Source organism: Anopheles funestus, chromosome 2RL (assembly GCF_943734845.2).
Source record: "Anopheles funestus chromosome 2RL, idAnoFuneDA-416_04, whole genome shotgun sequence".
NCBI lineage: Eukaryota > Metazoa > Arthropoda > Insecta > Diptera > Culicidae > Anopheles > Anopheles funestus.
The window spans coordinates 91,124,500-91,147,880 of record NC_064598.1 but is presented as its reverse complement, the minus strand read 5'-3'; the positions used below and the strand labels follow the sequence as shown (position 1 = coordinate 91,147,880).

At 44.2% G+C, this 23,381-nt stretch overlaps 1 protein-coding gene and 1 long non-coding RNA gene across 8 annotated transcripts in view; one reads left to right on the top strand and one right to left on the bottom strand.

The window, feature by feature from the left end:
• Nucleotides 1-23,381, bottom strand: part of LOC125765728 (uncharacterized) — a 116,289-nt gene that overhangs the window by 7,543 nt on the left and 85,365 nt on the right. The gene's annotated exons all lie outside the window — the stretch shown is intronic.
• The window catches only part of LOC125765689 (protein abrupt-like), a 115,191-nt gene that overhangs the window by 8,276 nt on the left and 83,534 nt on the right, over nucleotides 1-23,381 (top strand). For 6 of the 7 annotated variants that reach the window (XM_049431097.1, XM_049431096.1, XM_049431095.1 and 3 more), the window contains one exon: nucleotides 1,656-2,053. The gene's annotated coding sequence lies outside the window, so the exon portion shown is untranslated. Of the gene's footprint in view, nucleotides 1-1,635; nucleotides 2,054-23,381 lie in introns of all 7 variants that reach the window. The other variant, XM_049431093.1, reaches the window with a different exon arrangement.

Below are 23,381 nucleotides of genomic sequence, written 5' to 3'. Positions count from 1 at the left end.
GGGCGCATTTCTCATCCCGTTCGCGAAAACCACTACGCTGCAAAATTCGTGCGGCACACGAAGAATAAATAAACGGCCGTTCGCCGTGTTGTGTGATGGCTCACAGACACACACTGGCTATACGCTGTATGTGGTTTTTTGCCGGGAACACATACAGCCACAATCAAGCTGATGTGTAGTTTCAACGTGCGAAATCAAACGAGATCTCGCGGTTCGGGTTTAGTTTTGTGCGCTAGTAGTGGTAGTGGTGGTGTGTAGTGTAGTTGAGCAAAATTATCCTGAACGGATGGGCCGGGAAAAGAGTTCCTTCTGGGTTTCTCTGATTAATCGTTACATTGCCCGCTCGTCACTATGTACCCCCCCCACAGAACCCACCCTCCCATTCATCCCTTTGCGTCGTGAGAGTTAGCACGATCACACACACATTCGCATCCGCGCGGTGTGTATTAGCCGGGTATTTCCTAGAAAGGGGGCGGAAAGCCAGTGGGGTAGGGGTTGGAGCGGAAGTAAAATCGCGCACTAGCGGAATCTGTTTGCTGATTAGGGGTGCTTGCTGATGAGGTGGAACCATCACCATCAACTACCCCTCCTACCCACTGCCCACCCGCCCCATACCACTACGTTCAATTATTTCTACCAACCACCTACCCCCCCAACCTAAACCACCCCCTTCCCAACCCCCCCCAAGAGTTTGGTTGCTCTTGGTGACGGGTGACGGGAAAAGCGAGAACAATTTAGGAGAGAAAAGGCATTCGAGAGCAAACGTGCGAGTGCGCAAAGTGAGAGTTCAAGTACTTGTAATAGCCTGCCGGTTGTGCTACCACCCCACCCCCAACCCGCTTCGATGCCAAATATCCTTTTTTGCTCGTGATGAACGACACCAGGCGGTGAGTAATTGTACGTACAAAAGGGAGCATTTCTTTGCTTGGAGCACACGGGTGGATATTTTCCGAGCTATGTACCGAAGGGTGGCGCAAACAGGGTAAAAGAAACAAAGCATCGTTGATGCTAAAATAAAAGTAACACAATAAAACAGCCCGTCGGTAAATATGGCCAAGTCCGGTTAAAATACGTTCGCTTATTTATTTTCGCACCACCAAGGGGATGTGGAAAATTCAGCGTTCAGCTGATGCTGACTAGTGACGAGGACGATTAACAAGATGACTGTTGGGAAGGATGGACACTTTCAAAAAAAAAGGGCAATACAGTAATTCCGTCTGTAAAGGGTGGCATTTTCCGGTGGGGCGCAAATAGTTTGCAAAAAAGAAAACCAGTTAGTTACGTACCTTTTGTTCGTAGTACGTTCTCTTTCTCTTGCTTGTGTTGCTCTCCTAAACAGCAAAACGAGATGGATGGTCGGTCTGTAAGGAAAAGCGTTAAAAGCTGGCAATGCTGTGTGGGTAAATGGTTGGAAAAATCAATACAGCACAATATAACGATGGTGATAGTTTTTCAAGCGCTCATTTGTTCCATTTTAATCACCATTACTATGACGAAAGGAGCGCTAAACAGGCCGGGGTTCTTTATTTTTTTTTTGCATGGAAAACTTATAATAAGCTAATTAGGTACCGAAACACACACATTCACAACGTAATTTTTTAAAGATCTGATCACTTTATTTATTTTTCTAATAAGTCTTCCTACATTTACTCCAGATTATAGGCATTTAGAAATACCCCCCCAAAACTGACAGTTGCCGGTTACAAAATCAAACGTGAAAGATTGTGTAAACAGTACGGAAACGGAAACAAGTGTATACTAAATCGTCACTATCGTATACTAAAGTTTGTGTGTGTGTGTGTGTTTATCAGCACAAGTGTGGTGCGGTGTGCAATTTGATAGCCAAATTTACCCGTTTATTTATATCCATCTCTAATTACATCACAAAAAAGAAACCACAACACAAGCAAGGTGCAACATTTGTACTGAAAGGTGCGAAAAGATTTGTATGACGGAAGGCATTTAAATTTTTGAAGTGTTAAGAAGTGTCAGTGTCTGCAGTGTTGTTGCCGAATATTACATCTCATCTGCCGTGTAGCACAGTCATCATAAGGTAGGTAAAACGCTTTAAAATTGATTGTACAATAAGAAGTCAATAATACGCGTAAGGTGATCCATATTTTTGGATAAACATTAGCGGAACTGCAACACCCTCGGTCGGATCGGTGAGGAGAGTTCAAGCATAATTCATTCATACAAATGTTGCTCCACACGCGCGAGCGCTCACATTCATGAATATAAATGCTCCCGTAGCACGCGTAACGCCAAACGCATACGCACGCACTATTTGCGTAAAGGTGGATGGCGCATGAGGAACAAAAACAAACCACTGCCATCCTTGGTTCGCCACCGTTACCTCGCTTAGGCGGGGTACGCGTGGATGCTGCGTGTTGTTGGATGCTGCCGAACGGGGGAGAACACACAGAAGAAAGAAGAAAAAAACACCCAACACATCCTTTAAAGCATCATTCAAGTGCAGCAAAGAAGGCAAGCGCGCGCGTACGAGAAGGAACGTGTGAAAGCGAAGCGATCCGATAAGCGAACGCGTAAAAGTGGGAAAACCCCGGTCCGGCACAAGCATCACCAACGCGATGTTGTTGGCGGTGTTCGCATTTTCCCCGCCAAAAAAAAAAACGGCGAGTGGAAATAAATATTAAATAAAATAATATGTTTTTCCTAGCGAGTTGACGGAAATCATCAACCCCCATTGGGGAACGGGGCGGGTGGAAAAGTAAAGAATTGCTGTTCGAAAACGGGGGAAGGTCACACGATGACGGCACAGACGACATGATGTCTCTTGTTTTTTTTCTCTCTCTTCTGGTGCGAGAAAAACACGGAACCAGTCATGGCCGCATGTTTGACAACATCGGCGCGAAAGACTACCCCCTGTTCCTTCCTTTCACATATACGCTTTTGTCAATAAGTCCTGCACCAGGCGTCCTTCACCGGCAAGGATTCATCATCGTCCCTTCCGACTGTTAAACACATTCTCGCAAAAAAACGGGTGAAAACCGCCCTGCTTGATGTTGTTAATTTAAAGTGAAAACAATGTGCGTGTGCGTATGTGTGCGTTTGGGGGGAAAAAAGGAAAAAGAAACGGAAAACAATTTACTCATCTTTTACCGCCACGGCAAACTTCGCACGCTTTCCGGCAAAGGTTCAAAACCGGTGGGTTGGCCCGCTTTTTTTTTGTTTTGAATACCGCTCGAGAGGGCGGTTCGTTTGCAGTGTGCGAACTGTGAGAACACACACACACACACATACGCATACACAGGGACAAGAGCAAAAAAAAAGAAAATCCGAAGGATACGCGTGCCGTCGTTCTGGTGGAACGTTCCACCCACAAGGAATTTCCCTTTTGCATCATTCACTGCCGGGGATGCCGTCATCGACATCATCATCATCATCATCACCGCCATCGTCGTGGTTGTTTGTCGGGAACCGTGCTAGACGGTGACGCTTCACTTGGTGATGGCCGGCGCGACAACCGGGACGGTGAACGTGAAAGGTGAAGAAAAGAATGCTTAGGGATTCGGAATTTGGTGGCTTTATGAAGGGGGGGGGGAGAGGTGGTCCGAGACGGATGGAATGTGGTTGCGTAGCGAGTGCGGGAATTTTCGTGGAAATCCGATTTAGCCGACTAACTGGAAACCGTGCATATGCCAATCGAGCAAAAGAAGTCGTGAAGATTGTGGGAAAATGGCACCAAAAAAAAAACGGAGGGGAAAAAAGGAAATAAAAACGATTTAACTGTTGTTAGGATAAACGCACAAAACGCATGTTCGTTTTCCTTAATTTTATTTTATGAACAGTTCAAGAATTGAATTTACTCTAATCTGAACGCAAACAAACCATACGGCAATCACCTTTAAGTGTAAGTTTGTTGGAAAAAAAGCTTCATTTTCTGTGTTTGCAGCAGTTTCCAACCAAGTTCAAACTTTACTGCATACCTTTACGGGTTCTTTTCCCCTTATTTTACTCCTCCCTTACCGGACATATCGTATTTCAAGTAAAATTCTTCCATTCCCCTGGAAAACCAAAAGTGTCTACGACGTTTTAAAAGATACAGACACAAACATTCAATAAAGTTTCTTCCTTCCAGAGAAGATAAACAAAACTGAGGAACGGTAACGAACGACCGCGAAAGAAAAGATCGCTAAAGATGTTCCGCACCGCATCGTATCAAACCACAAATCGAGTCTTTGGTATGATGACACCGAAACTGCCGGTTCTGTATGTATCTTATCGCAAACGTGAAGTGATAAAAAAGTGGTGATGAGAAAACCAAAAAATCGCTGAATGAAAGTGCAGATTCTTCGTGTTCGGGGCGAAGAGTTTGATTCAATTTCTTGGACACCGTGTGTGTGTGTGTTGTCCAATGGATGACACTTCACAGTATGTCTGGTGAATTGGTTTTCTACTCTTTTTTTTGAGGAAGATAAAACAAGGCTGTCCAGTTTGGGTTTGGTAGAGATCTTTCCCACCTCCCGACCGAGAGAGTTCTGATAAGAAATCATAACCAAGCCACACACACACGCACATCATACTGCCCATCCCTGTAGTGGCAAATGGCAAGTGATTGAAAGCGTTATTAATCAAAGAGGGAACTACAACTGCTTCAAACTGCTGACCCGCGTCTTGGCCACCGTACACGCACAACGATATTGCGCACGATTATCGTGGCAAGAGTGTCCAAGTGTCGGAAACTTTTCGACCCTACCCAAAAACCAGTGTACCGTGCGAAGCATAACGTCGCCAATAGTCGAAAGGGAGTCCAAAGTGGGACGGAATATCCTGTACGCCTCCCTGCGGATATTTCGTCATTTACGGTGACGGTTATTAGGCGCACGATTATGTAATAATAATCGATAGAAACCATAACCGAACGGGGGCCATTCTTCTAGCGGCTTCTCCACATCTCTCACCTTCACTCTCTCTTTAGCTCACTGCTCACAAATATCCATACTTTTTCCAGGAAAAACCTTCATTCACCTCCTGTTGGGCGTAGCGTTATTTGAAGGACGCACCAAAACACATACCACCCGGTACAGGGGAGCAGCCCCGTACCGTGCCTGCTAGCTGGAAACAATTTCAATTAATCTTAAGTACACGCATAACTCCGGGATACTCTTTCCTGATGCCTGATGCGGATGCGATTGTTCCGGAGCGGAGTTTGATTTCGTGGTGCCGTGCACGAACGACGACACCCTAATGAATATCGGGATCGCACTCTAGGACATGACGCATCGATGCAGAAACTTTTGTCCCGCAAAACGCCCAGCGCAAGCGGTCCCAAGCTCTAGTGCCATTCTCCAAACATTTTTGACCTTCTTGCGACACATACCTCCCTTTTTGGGGGAGGCGGATGCAGTTGGTGGATGAGTTTGGGTCCAAACTTTTGGCACAACTATCCCGGCCTGGCATCTACCTGGTGCGCTGGCTCGGCTAACGTCAGCCATTGTCGGAATGGCGCGATTGGTGAAACGATTAGTCAAACCGCTTTTCGAACCGGCCACGTGAAGGTACTTCTAGGAATTTTGTCTGGAAGAAGAACCGTACCGTGCGAGAGTGCCTTGACTAAGTGAAGCACCGAAACCTTCACCAGCTAGTTGCTGTTGGGGAATTATTGATTTTGTACCGTATCCATCGTCCTAAAAGGGCAAGTTCTGTTTTATCCGCTTCTTCGAGACACAGGGACGCGCCCCCTTCCTCCCCCGGAATAGCGCGAACGGTGGACTTGGAACGATTTGATGGAATGGACATTCAATTTGTCAAGCCCAACGGTGCAAATGGAGCAGAAATGTGGGAAAAGGATCGCGACATGGCGACAGTGATGCTCTTTGGATAAAAGTTTCGCCCGTGCCGGCACAAGGAACGGTGCCAGACTTTTTGTGACAGTAGAACACTGCACGTGTCACATGGGCGGAATTTATTCGATCTCCCGCGTTACGTTTCCAACCCGCTCACCGAATGGTCCTCATCTCGGCAGCACCGTGGTGTAATTAACTTAAACTTACATTATCACAATTGAGCGCAATTGGAACTGGAGCGCCGGCGAAGGGGCAGGCTAGAGTTTGGATTTCGGTCCGAAAATTGCGTTCATTTGAACATTAAACCATTCCAGTCATTCCATGCCTTACTCGCCCACCCGGCAAAAACCACCGGGTTCGGGCGGACGAGAATCAAATCAACGAACCGCCAAAAACCTCCCGGAGCCCCAACGGAGAGTGTCTTTGATGAATTGCGTCAATATTCGTCGCACCCGCTGCTGCTGCTGCACGTCGCCATCTGTCTGTGCGCAATGGCCATCGTTACTGCGCAAACGAAGTAGACATTTGCCACCCTTACACACCCGTTGTTCCGTTTGGTGCGACCCTTCCGCGCTATCTATTCGGATGGAGATCCGCGAACGCTGATTGTGTGCCGCTCTCCATGTCTCTAGGCACTCACCGTGTCTGTCTGTCCGTCTAAATCGACTTCTGACGCGTACGAGTTTGGTGTGTTGGTACGCTTGGTCCGTATTTCACGGGGAGTACTATTCGGGGTGGTACCGAATCGGTACCGTACGCGACTGCCAAAAAGGTCGGCACATCGGAAGAGGAGTCGTTTGGAGGCCGTGGGGTGGATTTTTTTGTTCTGTTCGGACGTGGAGCCTCCCCACCGCCGGTCGGTGTCGGTATGGAAAATAATTAATATGTCGTAAAATGTAATTAATAAAGTTTTATTACTTCCTTTTTATCAGCGGAACGGCACCGTACCGTGCTATTCGATGTGACGGTTCACGAATACTACCACGATACGATTGTCAATTTGCGCGATTGTCGTCGCTGACGTCGTTGTCGTGGTGTCGTTGTTGTCATTCGTACAACCGCAACATTGGGCAGTAGCCGTAGCAAGTGGTGATGATTGGGAAACGACCATGACAACGATTGGGGGGGGCGGGGGAATGTTCTGTGTCTTGATGGCCACACCAGTGCTGCACCATCGCATCTTGGACAGCAACTGCCAAAAACCCGGCGTGCAAAGGCGTGCCCCGCTAGACAAGGGCTAGGCGAACGACAGGCATAAATGATGATGGCAGAGCGGAAGTGCTCACAAATTGCAATGCAATTAATGACGTTGCAGTACCCGACGCCGATATCTACTACTTGCTCCGTGGCATCATGATAACCCGAAGGTTTGTGGTATCTGCACAACAGCCATCTACGGCCATGCTGAGGCGTAAAGGCTCGCGCTCACTCCTGTTGTCTGTACGCCTGGAAGGTAGGCTAAACAATTGCACGAAATTCAGTTGCACCGGAAATAGGTCCTTTTTTCGCATTGGCGCTTACTCGCTTGCTACCGTACGTAGGAAGAGCGAAAGCCTTTTCTTTTTATTTTGCAACTCCATTTGCTCCTAGTACCAATAAAGATAAGATGGCAAAGGAAAGCTTCGGTTAGACTACGGGTTCTTTCCGGTTTGCAATTACCCAGCGATTTTATAGCAACACCAGTAAAAAAAAACAACGAAAGAAACCCCAAAAAAAAACGACACTCAGACGACCCCAAAAACTGTTCTCCTTCCGAACGGGTCGTGCACAATCCCACTGGCAGCGAGACAAACGAATAGCGCGCATCAACATGTTGTCGATAGAGCATTTTTGCCTTTGCCTTTGTCCCTTTTGTTTCATGTGGCTTCCTCCGTGCCGTTGGCTGTGACCGTAAGCGATTCTAGCGCTTCATTATTCTTCGCGCAAAATATTCTGCCCCAAAAGCAAATGGCGCAGGGCGAGTGGAGGGATGGAATAAGGCTCTCTTTGTAGTGGTGCGGAAGGACGGCATAGAGGGTTTCGGGTCGTAGAATGGAACGGAACTGGAGAGGCTATGATTTTATAGCCTTATTATTGCGGACCTCCCGTCACTCATTTTCCAGTCGGCTTCGCTTCAGCCTTCGTGTATCCATTTCATGTTGGGAAACCCGATGGCACAGGGTGGCAGCATCGCTCGCAGCAACGACGCTAGGAGCATGAGAGTTTTATGTTTTTTTCTGTTGTTTTCCGTCATTTTTTTTAGAACGGTCATTGTGAATCGTTTGAATCTAGACGCTTAAGCGGTTGCAATGATAAAAGAATAACCATTCACCACCACCAGTCCTGTGTGGAAGATTCCAAGTGAAGGGCTCGCTTCATGCGTTCGTTTTTGATTGTTCATTTAGAGTTAGAAATTCTAATAGAGTACAGATATTTACTTCACCAGAAAAAAATGCTCTTTATTGAACCCAACATCAAGTGTCCTTGAAAATTTTCACTTTAAGCTCCTTTTTTTACGACCCAGAAAAATTGCACAAAATGGTCCCGAATATCGACCGAGAAATGTGGCGGTTTTTGTTTTTTTGTATTCCAGAACATTCACTGATGATGAAAGACAGAAACATTGTCTTGTTTGTTTGCGATGGTACCCAGCACACTGTCTGATACTTCTTATACATCTTCAAAAGACGTTGAACCACTAGCTACTGCTTGCTACGGGCGCTAGTGACTTGTCTACTACATCCCTCCCCCTCAAGAATAGACCGTAGAAACTGTATCCCATGGGGGGTTTGTGTGTGAGTGCGCCCGCCGGACGCTCGTAACTTTTTGACGGCAGCATAACCATGACATAAGCAGAACAATGGCAAATAGACGCCGAAATAATTATTATTTATTGCGGCCACCGCAAGTTGCTCTATTCGCGCCGAACACCAGTGCATCTACATTTGCTGTGAAGTTCTTTCTCTATCGCTTCCATTCCGTCTTCCCGGCGAAGGGTAAAGAAAGGGTGAAAAGAATTGGAGACAAACATGAGGGTATGAAGAAAGTACAAACTTCTAAAGCGAAACTGTAACCATGGAACAGAATCATCGCGTGGGGGGGTTAGAAGACCCGATGGTCGAAAATGAAATATAAGAGTTCAACAAGCAACTGACAGCACAGTTGGTGACTTTTATTCCTTCGAAACGGCAAACGGAATGGGCGCTGTAAATGGTGGTGGATTGCAGAAATAAATACATCCCAAAGACAAATGCCGACAGTTCTATAGGAAAATTATGATGATGAAATTGTTTTATGCAACGAGCATTGTATCGCCATTTGCCACAAAACATGCACAAACGAGCACGGGGGTTGACCTTCTAAATTAAGAAGGATAAGTTTAATAGTATTTAAATTGTAGCAAAACTTCGTAAAACCGAAAAAAGTTTTCTACACTTATCCTTTTACCCTTTAAACAACAAAACCACCGCTACAATGTGTGCCGTGCTGGAACCGATCGTGACTCGATCGTCGCTTAATTGCTTCGGAAAGTCATAAAGGTGCGGAGAGCATCCTTTCGGCACTTTTATTGCATTGCGTTGGTTGCTGATGCCGCTTCTAATAGTTGCGAAATTAGACGTGTGGAAAGTTTTAACTAATAACCGAAACTGCCTTCCAGCGCCGTGTCTCTAACGTAAAAAAGGGGTTTGCCTAAATAAAAAAACTGCTTTACGATGCCGCCGTTCCGAGGACTTTGAAGGAATAGCCGAGAAGAAACTTCAACCAAATAACCAGGAAAAAAAAATAAACCTCTCCTCACAATACAAGCGACGCAAAATAACTCATGGATCATAAACGAAATATAATGTATCCTTCCGCGAGTTCGTCGGTCAGCCCAAAAACCTGGAGGACACGGGCGAAACAAAAAAAAAGGTTCCGAAAAATTAAAGAACAAAAAGCGGACGCATGTGTTCTTTTGCCTGTGTTTTTTTCTTTTCCGAGTGTGCAATATTTTTTTATTGTCCTCATTATTTATTTTCTCTTCGTCTGTGGCCGGTTAGAAGATACCGGACCTTTCCGACACGACCCTTGAACGGGTTCGCGGGGGGGGGGGAGCATAATTTGTACCGAGATTCCTTGAAGTTTGTCTAATTCACACGACACACCGCACCGTCTGGGCGTGTGAAAGGATTGCACCAGGGGGGTTCCGTAAAGGATCGTTCATCCACCGCTTGTGTTGAAGTCATCAGTGTGCAACGCATGGTTGGAACTGCTCTGCCCAGTTTGCTGCCACACTGATTGTGTGGCATGATATTATGTCGTCCCGTTTTGTGCTGTACGTAAAACGGGTTAAACGAGGATATAGAAAGAGATTTACTTCCGACATTCTATTTTTATTTCCACCCCTCCCGCTCAGTTCTGTGTGTTATACTTCTGCAAGGCGGGTTTTGCCCCAAAGGGGTGTTTTTTGCCAGAAGATGTGCTCACAGTCCCGACAGCATGTCGGGAATTGGACAGCATTGGTGTTTTATTATTTTTTATTGCCACCCTTTCCCGTTTCGGTAACCCAACATTGTAGCCATTTTTGCTGTTTATTTCAGCTTTGTTTCAAGCTCTTCGGTGATTTTTAAACTCTGCCGCATCATTACGAAATCCCAACTGTTTTGCTGTATTGTCCGGAATAAATTGTCCGCTTCCCTTTGGTGCGCTTCACTTTTGGACGGTTGTTAAATCACTGATTTGGAGAAGGATACACTGTAAGGATCATTGGCCTTCATCCTACTTCAGGTGTTTTTTTTGGGGGAACCGCGCCGAAACCCTTACATTGTTAAGCCTGCTTGCAGTTTGCATTTCTTCACGTATCAAATACCTCATGGCAAGAGATAATGGTCGGCCCAAGAGAAAAAACGGGAGGCTTGCTCCGTTGCTGCTGGATAATGGTTCTAATCGAATAAATTATGCGTTATGATGTAGTAAGGCATGTAAAACGGTACAGTCCATCATTATCCTTCCCCCAAACCGGGCAGTGTGCATACCCGTGACCTCATAACCGGTGACACTTAACCGTATCAAGTAGCCGTGACTTGTTTTTTGTTCGACATTAAAAATCCAAACAGGAAAAGGTGTAAAAGCGTGATCATTTGTCGCTCGGGTTTATAATGATCTGGTGGAATGGGGGAATCTATGGGTCAGTTGTAAAGGTACGACAAATTAAGCAAGTGAACAATTTAAAGATGAAGCAATAACCCTCTCCAGCATCAGATCACCAGCCGAAGAGGTGTTTAGATCTCGTTTTAGTACAACCACTCAAGTGGCCTTCATGTTGTAGCATGTCACCTTAACAAAAGTCCAATTAACCGCCCCGTAAGTGCGACGGATCGTTTACTATCTGGACAAAGTAAAAATAAAACACAAAAAAAACTTCCTTTCCATATCTTCGAGCATATCTCAGTGCGGCAGCAGTCGGGTTTTACTTTTCTAACCTATTGTTTCACCTTCCCTGCTGTGGAAAACCTCGATGCGATGGAGAGACCCGAAAAATTCACAACCAATTAACAGCGGACAACGGTTTGCAGCCGGCACTAGACCTCGTACTAGTAGATGTTGACCACGGCAGAACCTTCGTTCTGTTGCTCCAAAAAGCTCACCATTCCGGCCCGTGTGGCTCGTGGGGTTTCTGGCTCGAGGGCGCTCCGTACAGCGAACAATTCAAGGTCAGGCTAGTGCCGGGTGAGGATGGGCTCATTTTTCATTCCGGCCTGCACTGTGTATCCGACCGGTATCAGGTGGGTGGTTGGAAGTTGTGTGCGAATGTGTCCATTGTTGTTTCGGGGCACATGATCGTTCCCTCGTGCCCTCGCTACCCGCTGCCGCTGCCGCCAACGTCCATCAAAACGCTAAAATTTATTGCAACCCAACAAACAGCTGAACAGGCGGTACTGGAGCAGCGGTTTGGTGAGTGAACCTCGGTAGACGAAATGAATATCAAATAAAAACTTAAATAATTAGCATACTAATGTTCAATTAGTTCTTCACCTCGCGTTTTGTCTGTCTGTCTGTGTGTTTGTGTGTGTGTGTTTTTATGGGTAAGTTTGGCAGGCGAGGCAATGAGATGAGGCACACCAGGTTGAGCAGGTGGTAGGGTCAAAATTTTTCAATTAAAGCCGATCCCAAGACTAGACCCGAGCCCATCCCTTGCTAGATGTGGCAACTGGTTACTTCCGCACGATTGAAGACAAAACTATTTCGAACGCAACAAAAGCTTGTAGTTGTTTCAGCATTTCATTCTCTCCGTTTGTCTCTCAATTCTAGTTCCATTACCTGGCTCAATATTTGTACAAGTAAGAAATTTATGTAAATTATTTTTTGGAATCGCTCAAATAGCAGAGTACAAAAATAATTCAATTAGTTTTGTACAGAGTACAGGGTATTCCAGCTCAAGTGATATAAAGTTGGAAAAAATTCAATTTGATGAATTGAAAAAAATCAATTGATTGATGTAAGAATTCTTCATACTTTCTGGATCTTGGTGCAAGGTGTAATGATTTCATATCTACAGAATCCACTTTAACCTATAAAAAAATCCAGAAATGGCGTTGTCGCCTATTATTAGGCAATTTGCTTTACATTAATTGGAGTAAGTGTATCTAAAAGTATCAGTATCGGGTATAGTATTACCAGTAGTAAAGATGGGAATAATATCTCATTTATGTAGGTGAGTTAACTCCAAGTTAGCGACTCTCATGAAAGAGTAAATTCTTCGACAGACTGTTTAAGGAATTAGTCTTATATATAAAATTGATTAGATCTGAAAAATATTTCTTGAAAAACGTTAAAAAAAATCGCAACCAGGAAGAAAGGAAGCAATAAAATAAACCAACCCTCCAAAAATCAGCCACTCAAATATCTCACAAATATCTGGCAGTCTTCATGACAAAGGAGTTCCTTACCTAGCGGCCTCTACCTCCCCCTCTCTCTTTCTCTCTCCCCATCATTCTAGAATGCCCACCCAGTACATCTTAAATTAGTCAAAGTGTGCTATAAACTAGATGCACGGTTCAAAATAAATACCACGTACCCTCACCTAGCAGCGGGAGGCAATTTTAGTAGATAAGAAATTACTGCCCAAAAGCCTCATCGAGCGTTTTTTTTTAAACCTTTTGCTGTGAAATGTGAAAAGATTTTAATCATTGCAATGCGTTGAATTGGTACTTTAAAGCCGAACCGCTTCAACGTACGGCAAAGGAAAATTAATGGGGAACGAGAGAGAAAGAGAGAGGGAGTGGGAAGGAATAATTAAACTAATAAATAATTACCATCAGCGCGTCCATTACTTTACGGCGCGTAACTCCTTCCCGAAAATTAAGTGAAAAGGCAGCACTCGATCGCACAAAGAATCGAAACCGAAACGAGATCCTCGGCCAAGCGATTGCAGTGCATACCGAGGCGAGGCATCCAAAAAGGCATGAAAAAGCACCTCACAAAAGGGAAGCAAAACTGAGACCGAAAAGTAATGAAACAAATAATAAAAAAAAGCAAGACGTACGCCTCCGCCTTCAAGGAGCAAAAGCAAGCAACAAACCCTGCCGAAAGGCAACTGCGTTGCAACTGGGCTAAGTAAATAAGATATTCCACCTGGTAATGGGAAGGGTGGAATTCAAAATTGAGCGACTACATAATTTTGCCCATGATGGCCATCGTTTTCGCCCGCGGATTAGAAACTATTAATACAAACACACAAACCGCTCCCAACCCCCAAACTCACCCTCCTTCCTTCCTTGTGAGCGTGTTATCTGACTGCGCGATCGTGACGCTTCGGTGGCTTTTTGGTATCGAGCTTCGAGGGTTTTTTTTTTTCATTCATTCTGAAGCATGGTAAGGCCACCGTTCGGACACTTGAACATTAACGCGTTACGAGTTGCCCTTTCGGAAGTTTTTTTTCCTCCTCTTCTTCTGTTTCCTATGTGTTACATTTATTTATTTTCATCTCCCACAATCGCGAGATTGAAGTCGCGATCTCAGGTGGGTTTCGGTCGTTTTATTTTTTGGTATGCGCGAGTACACGTGAAGGTGGCCACCGCTGCGTATGATAGTGGTAATGGAATTGTAATTAGAAAATAAGTAAAAGGTCGAACAGCATTGAACGCACACGGCGGACGGGGCTAGTTCGCCTTGCGTTACCTCTTAAAATGGTCACCAGTTACTGGCCGAATTCGTCTGTCAATCATTCACCTCCGGTTTGATTTGCGCTTAGATCTAATTCAGCCGTTGTCTACATCCGATCCGATTTAGTTAACACAACGTTTTTTTGTGGCAATGCGTCATACGAAGGTTACAAATAATTATAAGCTTCTGAGCAGCGGATACGACATACCGGAAACTAATCGAAACGCAATCGTTTTATTACTAAATAACGCTCAAATTTGAAAAAAAATCCTCCCTCGTCCAATCCATTATTTGGTGTGTATTTTTGGGTGCATAATGAAATTAGCAATCTTCACAGCATAAATGGCCTCTCGGTGTCACCGGTTGTTGGAATGCAGTGCGATAGTAATTTCTACACCATGCCGTGTGGTTAACGACTCTGTAACCAACGGCATTTTCATTTTGATTAGCTATTCTGGGTCTATTTTTTTTTCTTTCCACCTTCGGTTCCCCATTTTCCTCTCACTGCTCTGCTCTAGCCGGTGGAAACAAAATCAACCCCCTCTGGACTTTTTCTTCCCTTTTCCTTCCTCCCTGCCTTACGGTACACTAACTGTTTTTACTCTTACCGTACCGTTTTGTTGTTGGTCAGTGGCGTTGTGCAATGGTCGCTAATTAGTCGAGACTCGCATTCGGTTGATTAACATGTTACGGCTTGGATGGATGGTCAACCACGTCATCCCACGTTTTCGGGATGATGAAGATGGAAGGGTGAAGCGGCGTTGGGAGGGTGCGAGGGGAAGGCAAGCTAACCATACAACCATCGAAGCGAGTCGCAATGTGTCAATTTGCCGATACGCTAAATGTCGTACTTGAGTGAAATCTCATTTATGCACCTGTACGCGACACATTGGAAACAAATGTACTCGTTTCACCTAAAGGGTGATGATTCGTTACGTGTGACCTTCCACTGTTTCGATTACAAGTGGTTGGAGAGAGAGAGAGAGAGAGAGAGAGAGAGAGAGAGAGAAACAACGAGTGCAATGTTTGATGATGTTTGATGATGTTTGATGATAATGCTTTTAAACAAATTAAAAGTTTACTCATTTGTTTTTTGGAAAATAATATAAAAAAACAAATTTGTTTGTTGGAAAATTTTAATAATTACTAAATAAATACTATTAGCGTCTTTATTACGAAGCATTTGAAATTCTTCCCTTCTTATTGTCCATTATGGCTTCATTACGCAAGCCGCAGCCCCAGAACAATGCACCACAATTGTTCGAACATGGTGGCCCTCCCACAAGCACTTACAGTCCACCCCTGGGTAAGCTATTCCTCTTTCATGTGCCTTCTTTCTTGAACGCTCGATCACATTTTAGGGGGTGGGAGATGCGACCCGGCACACCGAACATTTTTCAGTTAGAGTGTCTGCCACCAGCCACCAGACAAAACATGGTGTACGTGGTAACGCGCGGCTTAGTTTTATGACTTTTTAATAAAACACTATTAGCATGATTTGATGACCGAAGCTGTCCGGTCGCCTTCTTCCGGGGTGATCGGTGCCGCAGCATGTTGGTTTATTTTATTTTGTACTTCTTCCATTGCTGGACATACCCAGACGCACACACACACACAATGCAGCTTTTGTTAGATTTAATTAGTATTCAAACTACAATTACCTCCGTGTTTGTTCACGGACGTTCAAAAGACGAGCTGTGGGCTTCCACGGTCAAAACCTATAGCACTAGCACCTTCTCGTTACTAGCTCGGACCAACATTTTACCATCTCAATAACAATGTGAAATTCGCGCTTGCCGCGTCGCGCGAAACCTTGTGGCCTGGTCAGGTATTAATCAATTAATCACGATCGGCACATGCGACTTACCCCGGGGTCCACATGTGATCGTTTAGTTTTCTTTTTAAATTTTTCCACCCCTTGTGTGTTTTGTTCTTGCGTTGGGTGCTAGTTGCGCAAGTAAACATTTGCGCTTACTCGTCACGTCAAACCGTTCCCTTTTGGGTGGGGAATCTTCCGAACCACCCTTCCGAACCGTGCTAATAATGTTTCCTTCTTTTGCTTCCTTCTCTTTTGCAGGTGTGTATTTCTTACTTGTCCAGAAAGCTTAAATTCCCAATTCCTGTAACGTTTCTTCGATTGCCATGGTGTGGTGCATTGGTGCGCGAAACGACACATTGTAAGTACGCATGGGTCCATACGTGGTTTTTTTAGTTAATTCCAAAATCGTACTCCCTTCACGATGTTTCTGCTGCTCTTCGGCAAATAGTTATCGAACTTGCATACCAAACTACTATCGTTTCTATCGCGGAACTGAGGGAATTTATTATAATTCATTATTTTCAGTTTCCTTTGACCTTGAGTCGTCGGTATGATGACGGTATATATGGAATAAATGTTGGTCGATTAACTAACATCTGTCATATTCTCCATTTTTTGGTGTGACTTTCAACAATTTTATATTTCCTAAAACCTTGTCATAGAAATGTTTATCAAGCTTTAACTTTCACTCTACCACTTTAATATTTAAAAACCTTTCTTATGATGCATACAAAAATTAAATTACAAACTCGTTCTTTCAAAATTAAGCCCATTACGCACAACATCCTTTACGGTGGTTCACACAGTCACCGAACATATCCTTATGGCCGTGCTCGAACATCGTAATGGGCGCAAAAGTAAATGGACAAAATTCAATTCAAACCACAGCAGTCAACCGCATCCGCCACACTGGGGAAGTCGTCCAATAAGTGGTTTTTTCGAAATTTAATTTTTGTGTAAAAATAACTAACAAGAGCGTCAACCCATCGTTGGGAGCACTTTCTACAGCGAAAAATGTGGTACCCTTCTTGTTTCGCCCTTTTAAGAATCAAACACTCCGACACTCATTACTGACCAGCACGGACTCTGGCGCCTTTTAACCTCAATTTGAACCATCCCTTTTTTGTCTTTGGCGCGTAAGAAAGATGGTGTGCCTTTCGTCTAAGATGTCGGTCCATACCCTTCTTTTTGGTGAGCGTTTCTTTTTCACTTCCTTTCAAGCACGGGCCTGACACAGTGAAAGGCAAGCGGATGGCTGTTTTTATACACATTTTCCATTAAAAAGCCCGAGTGATCCTGACGCTCGAATGTTATTATTACAATCAAACGTCGAAATCTACTTTTAATGTGTTTTTCTTCGTGAATCATCGTGAAGTAACGTGGGGGTATGTGTGTTTCATTGTGCTGATGCTGTTTGGGACTGGACGAAACAGGATCAATGGACCTAGGGCTTGCATAGGGACAAGGTAGCCCATAAAACTGGACCAAAGGATCAGTGAGGCTGTACTGAATCCTACCCGCAAAGAAGTTCTTTCTCCCGACTGGCATTTTTTCTTTACGATTTATACAACGGGAATTTTGGAAAGCAAACCAACCTCATCAGCTGATAAGAGCGCACAAATGTCCATCAAACTGTGTGGCAGCTAGAAAGTGCTAGCGAACACATTCTCACCTTACATTAGCCAGCCGGTTTCAACATTCTACATGACTAAGATTTTTAACCATTCCCACGGTGGTTCATTCTCCATCGGCTATTCTTTCGTCCAACCATTGCCCCGAGTATGACGCATGATCGTACAGTTGTCAGGATACTGCATCCTTGTTACATCGTAAGAAATAGCTGAGACATTGGGCTTCGTCTTTTATGACCACCATCTTCCTTTGTCACCATTCCGTTTGCCTTGCGCTACACTTTCACCCAATTTCTTTTCGTGACCAGTTGGGCTTGGGTTTTATTACCCATCATCCCGGTTTATCAGAACGCCACCAAGCATCGAAACGTCCGGTTAAAACATCTTCATCCCCTTCGGTTTTTTTGTGTGGTACCGAACCCTCCGGATTCCCGCAGAACCGTCAGCTAAAGTCCAGAAGTTTGGGATGAAGAACTGAGAAAAAAGAAAGGAAAAACCCTCCGACAAAAAGGACGAGCTCAGGCGACAAAGTCATAAAATGGACAACTACCACTGGATGTGTCTTGCTTCACTTATCAGTACGGTTGAAGATTTATTTATTTTTCTCTCTTATTGTTATGCTTACTCAAAGACGAAATAAATCGTACTCAAGATGGCCTGCAGGAATGTCAGCATTTTATTCCATGCACAGATGCGTCTATATTTCTCAACTACGAAATTTCTTCAGTAGATGTTCTGTCTGTGAAAAGGACTCGCAATGTATAGCTTGATGGTCAGTTTTAGTAAGAACAAAATATTTGTTTTAACAAAAAATCTAATAATTTGCTTTAGAATCCTTTCAATTGTAAGAAATAATTTTAAAAGGAACTCCTGCTGACATTACTTGTAACGTATTCCGACAGAGGCCTAGCAAAAGGAAGCATAAAAGCATAATTTACTCGAATAAAAATAATTCTAATGATGTGTGAGAACAACACTCATCCACCAAAGTAGCAACGATGTGTTCAACGATCGAAACGTGCATGTTACGACATGACATTCCCGCACCAGCGGCACCATAACTCTTTCCTCGCCCAACGAAGCAACGTGCAAAATTTATTTTCCACTCGTACTCAATTTTATTTCACCCTGCGATTGTTTTCCTATTCATCTCCCTTTTATCACTGGCCGATGCGAACATGCAACCGACACAGGACTGGATCTCCCCAACAAAAAAAAGTCTCAACGCGCACAAGACAGACACATCCTTCTTGGTCTCCACGGACAATGGGGTGTCCTGCAGCAAACAAAACGTAAAAAAGCGAGGAAAAAAGCACTAGCAGCATCGGAACGGTTCGGAAAAATCTTCTGCACTGCCGAGAACATGCCGAGAGCCCGCGCTGGTGGTGGAAAGCGACCGAGAAATGGCTCATAAAAATTATTACTTTTCGGCCATAAACCACTCAGTGCCTTTCGGTGGCCAAAAGAAGCCCAACCCTCCACAACCCCTTGGAGGGGAAGGAGGGAGAAAGTCGGCGAGGGAAGGTGTTGGTAACATGTACATGAGATCGGCCACGGTAAAGGATATTTTTGCGTCGGATTCTGTGCGGATTCCGTGCGGAAAGCGTGTGCTCATGAAAACAGGCATTGCCGGTACCCTTGGAACTCGGTCCGATGGCCTGCTGGACCGTAATAAAATTATCTTTCCCTTTTTCCATGGCCCGATAACAAAGGGGTGTGAGTGAAGAAAGAGGGGAGGGGGGGGGGGAGATTTTTTTTGGGTTGGGTGCCCCAAGCACCACGGGGTGGTTGGACGCCGCCCGGTTCATTCGGCTGATGGCTGATGGTGACTGACTGACATAAAATTCCGCTGTCCCAGACAAATTGTCTCCTTTTGCGTCTGTGACGTGGTTATGCTTTATGGAGCCCCACACCAAAAACGTTTCCACACCCGAATGATGGAAGGACGAAAAAATATGTATTAGCAGCCGGGGTAGGTCCTGCAAAAAACGGGAAACGGGTGCCTATCGTGACGCGACGGCTCGTGGCCGGTGGGAAAATATTGATTTAAAACTTTTTAATACTTTTTCCCAGCTAACACCATTCTGGGTAAGCGTTTTGGTAAGGATTTTTTTTTACTATGGGAGTATTTTGCTCCGAGCTGCTCGCGGAGTATTTTTTTCACTCCGCTTTACTGAAATCCCTATGCAAAAGTTTCCGCACCAGATCCGTATTTTGGCTTTGCTGCCTTTGACCTCTTACAGCTTTCGTCAGCCTGGGTTGGTTTGTGGGGAAACGAACGAGCGTAGAAAAGGAGTGTGCGTCATAGGATCCCTAGAAGCGGTGGAAAAGTCCACTTTTACAGCATCACTGGCGTCGTGATTTATTATAGCTAACGAATGTACGCGCACGAGCTAGAGTTTGATACGCTCGTTGCATACATGGACGGCAAAAGTAAGTTAGCAATGACTTTTTCCTTCGCTTTATGCTTCTTGCTCGTGGTTGGAGTCATGTCAGAAGAATAATCAAAATACCAAAAAAAACAACTTATGTAGTAAACATTTTTCCAATTTAATTAATATAATGAGGAATAAAAAAAAGGAAAGATGCAGTGTATATGTACAAGCTCGTTACGATGCAACTTTTCTGGAGCTTGATAATTTTTGTTTTAAACGATTTTTTGACATTTGATTCCATTTTTTGTTTATGACCAATGACTCATCACAGACAATTAGATAAAAATTTAAAAATGAAATCACAAACACTACAATTATTAGCACCTTCTAAACAAAAGAGCAATCCTTTTTACTGCAAACTGCCTTTAGCTGATTTGTGCACTTGAGTTCGTCTCCTCTTTCCTTACGGAGGCTCGACTGATACAACCCTCCCCTAAAGTACAACATTCCACCGAAAAATCTCCCAAAAATAACCACACACACACAAACAGAAGAAAAAAAACGCCCGCAGCCTTCGTCACGGCGGTTAGTCAGTGGTTTTTGTGGTTCGGCAAACATACGCGCGCCACCAAAAAAAAAATCTCCTCCCCTCATACACAAAACCACAAACCGGCTGGAAAAGAAACAACCTCACCCAAAACCACCCCCAATATATTGGCAGCAGGCAGCTACCTACCGGTAGAGGAGGGGCGGGGGATGAAAGGCGTGAAATGGAAAACAGTGCAACAGGAGGAAAACGCAATGAGATGAACAGGAAAACTGAAAGGAACAAAACAGAGCGGGAAACGATCGCATCGTGTTGAGCGTAACGTAAAACCGTAGTACGATGTGTCCCGATGTGCTGTCTACCTTTCGCCGAATGGTGGCGTTTTTGTGTGGCTGTGGAAAATGTGTCCTCGTCGGAGGAAAAATCGGTCGGTATCGCTTAAACGCGGCATCGTTACCGTCGCCTTTTGACCAGATTACACACCTTCAACAAGGGCTCACCGTTCTTCCTCGAATAGGCTGTTCAAAGGTGGAAAAAGCAACAAAAACAGCGAAAAAATAAAACACCAAAGAAAGGAGCAGTTGATTCACCACGCAATTTTCCGCGTGCCCAACCCCCGAAGGGAATTCCGATGATGATGATGCTCGTGGGAGGGAATGTTGGATGATGAGATGAAATGATGGGCTAGTAGGTTTTGTCCGGAGGAAACATTTTTTCCCCTCCTTTCATGTAGCAGCCGGAAGTTGAGGAGAAGAAAAAAAACGTCACTCCACGAGGCTTGCTCGAGTGGGTAACAGAACAGAAAATAAGCCAATAAAAGACGACAGCAAGCAATGAGTAAGCAAGCAAGTGTTATGGAGATGAAAAGAAGAAGGCTCTCACTTTGCAAAAAAAGAAAAGAATTGGTACTAAAAGACGAACCACCTTATTAGCTTAGTCTAAAGGCAAAGAACGAGAAAAAGAAAAGAACAGGCGGTGCTCGGATTTTACGGTGCGAACGCTATGTGGTTATTTATGCTTGTTTATGACGAAATGAACCACTCAAAACCGACTCCTAACCCACCGATGACGATCAGCCGGATTGTACCGTAGGCACCGGGTTGTACGGATTCTGGATGACAAGGTGTGATTCCGAAACCATCCTGCACACGTACCGTAACATAATCGAGTGCCTATGGTTGGAATAAAAAGTAGCCGAACGCATTCGGTAGGATTTCGATTACGGGCCACACTTGTCCAATGGTGGCTGGATTGGGTTCGACAGAGATTTCCACTAAATTTCGGTAGTGTTGATGTCTATTACTAGTGTGGGTAGTGGGCTAGTGAGTATGTGTGCGTGTTTTTTTATGATCCATTCTAGACACTAGACTATCATGACCGGAATAAGTTTCCCAAAAATCAGACTCAGCTCTTTCGTTCTTCCGCCTGAAAGGTTTCCATTGCTTTTGAATCTTTCTTATGTGTTCTTGAGTGCGCGAGACAAGAAATTACACTTTTGTTGTCTGCTTTCTTTTGGATGTACTTCAATACTGCTCAATTTTTCTTCTTAAAATGACATTTAATCAAATAAATTTATTTCATGAATTTTAGTTTTTGATATTGACAAAAAATATCTTATCAGCATTGATGAAACAAGAATAAACACTTTTTAAATAAATAATAAACATTTTAAAAAATCATCAAACCCAACCAAAAAAAAGAAATCCAAGCTCCAAAAGGACACCTTTGGCGTACGGACTAAATGATTCTTTTACGAACAGATTGTTGCATGCTGGAATGTTTTATTATCAAATCAACCGTCCCGAACACTAAAACACCTCCCATTCACCCTCCCGTAAGCAATCGTTTATATTTACTCACTAACGAATAAAGTCATACTGTGGCGCGTGAGGCAACTTCATTTTTTCCTCATTGCAATAATTCCACCCACCCCGACAGAACCAGGAGAACCCGCGCTGATTGCCCCCGTAACCTTCGTCGAGTAATATAATCGTTGTATCATTTATTTCGATTTTATTACATGCGTACTGCTCGTCACACCGAGCACACTGTTGTCATCCAAGCGCCTTTCGTCGACGTCGCAAAACTTCCAACCCCGAGTGGTCCAAAAGCGAAAAGGGGCCACAAATGGGGGGATATTTTTTGTTGGGATAAATACCAGCCAAACTCCCTTTTTGCACTTCACAAAGTGCGCGGGTTGAGTTTATTATGCTGTACCCTTTTCCAACCATTTTTGGGTTTTTTTTTGTTTTATCAGGAGCTTGTGAAAACGGTGGCCAAGTGGCCGTAGAAGATGATCGGTGTCGGGAAGGATGTCGCTACCACCGTGTAAGTACTTGACAATGTGCCGTAACACCAATGTGCCGTTGCAGACGACGCTCTGGTGGATGACAGTGAAATGTTTCCTCGGTCAACTGGCGGTGGATTGAAACGCGAGCGAGCGCAAGGAGCGGAGTGAAATGGTGTAACATTCTGCTGCCGCATAAACGATCCCTTAAGGGATGCGAGGGTGTGTCCGTCAGCCGGTCGGTTGTGTAATAAAACGCGAAATAAAATAAAACGTAATGTGTTGAAGTACGTACTAACAATCATGGCGAACGAAACAACTGCGAAGTCGTTTTTATGCCGGTGTCTTGATATTTTCTTCTCGTAATATACTTCAGTCCCAGTACGATCAGAGGCGTGGGAGAAGAGAACTAAAGCGAAAGGACATTTTGGAGTGTGAAAAGGAAATCGTCGAAAACCACGGTTTAAATTATACACTTTTGTATCGCTCGGGGATTTCTTAGCCTGTCCAGCATAATTAGCATGAAGAAAATTGTGTAAATAAATATTTTACTTGTCTGTTTTTTTTCATGCTAAATTCTCATATTTATACTATATGTATGTTAAAAAAAATACTGACTTTAGCTTTAGGAAGCTAAAGTTTTGTACAAGTTCCTCGTCACTTAGTGGAGAGCTCAGTCATCCTTTTGTACACAGATTAAGACATCTCCATTTGAAAATTAATTCGAACTATGGTCGGGAATGTCCTCTCTGGAGAATATCCAGAGCTTTGTACAGAAACTTAGTTTC